This window comes from Tupaia chinensis, unplaced genomic scaffold (assembly GCF_000334495.1).
Source record: "Tupaia chinensis unplaced genomic scaffold, TupChi_1.0 Scaffold000354_1, whole genome shotgun sequence".
NCBI lineage: Eukaryota > Metazoa > Chordata > Mammalia > Scandentia > Tupaiidae > Tupaia > Tupaia belangeri.
In genome coordinates, this window is record NW_006159849.1 from 481,060 (window position 1) to 482,109 (window position 1,050).

Below are 1,050 nucleotides of genomic sequence, written 5' to 3' on the forward strand. Positions count from 1 at the left end.
TTTTTTTTGTAATGTGCATGATTGAGTCACTATGCAGTGTGTACTGGATGGGAGATAGCATTTTGTGTGCTGGGATGATGCTTCGGGAAGGAATGTAAATTGAGTTACAAAAAAAAGTTTCAGGACAAAAAAATATATCTATTCAATGACTGCAGTAGGATATGTAGCCCCAGTTAGGTGCTACTTTATAGGATGTGTAAAGTTAGACTTGTGCTCATGGAAATGTGTTTGTCACATGTGTTTGCTAGGAGGGTATTCGGATTGATTAGGGTCTTTGGTGATTCAATAAAATGTGGGGGGGAAATGATATAGAAAGCAAACATAGATAACAGAGACAGTGTGGGAGGAGAACAGGAGGTGGCAGAGGGTAAGAGAGGGAACCAAGGATGGGGGGAAAAAAGCAAAACATACAGAAAACAAGAAATGGGAGATCATTTGCTAAGAATAACATATTTGTTGATGTGCTTGATTGAGACAATATACAGTGTACTCTAGATGGAAAATCTCATTTTGTATGCTGTAATGATATACAGTGAATGAATGCACATAAATAAATTGGGAAAAAAAAGAAATAATTCATGTTTTTAGAGAGAGAATTTTTTCTATAGGATTTGTGTGCTTGCCGAAGAGACAGTGAGGTATAGAAAGACAGAAAGCAAGAAATCACCCCCAGAAAGGGAATCTGAAGCAGGGACATTCGTTGACATTAGGATTCAATGTAATATGAACAATATTATTATAATAAATAAAATGGGAAAAAAAAAAGTAGGTGATCTACTTCCAAAAATACTCAGCATAGTCAGTTAAGGCTCTGAAGGATTTTGTAAAAGGCTCACTTTCCTGGAAATAGCCCAGCTGTCGGTCAGCAAAGCCAACAAAGGCATATTTATCCTGCTGACTCATGGTACTGAGTTACAGCAGTTAGTAAGGGCTGCATAGTTTCTCTTTCCTCTCCAGATCCATTTTCTACATTTGACACTTCATTCTGAGCCTTAAGAGGATTACCTTATTTTTTTTTTTTTTTTTTTTTTTTGGGTTTTTTTTTCCGGG

At 36.6% G+C, this 1,050-nt stretch overlaps 1 protein-coding gene across 4 annotated transcripts in view; it reads right to left on the reverse strand.

Moving 5' to 3' along the window:
- Positions 1–1,050, reverse strand: part of PDCD1LG2 (programmed cell death 1 ligand 2) — a 58,904-nt gene that overhangs the window by 22,892 nt on the left and 34,962 nt on the right. The window lies entirely within an intron of this gene.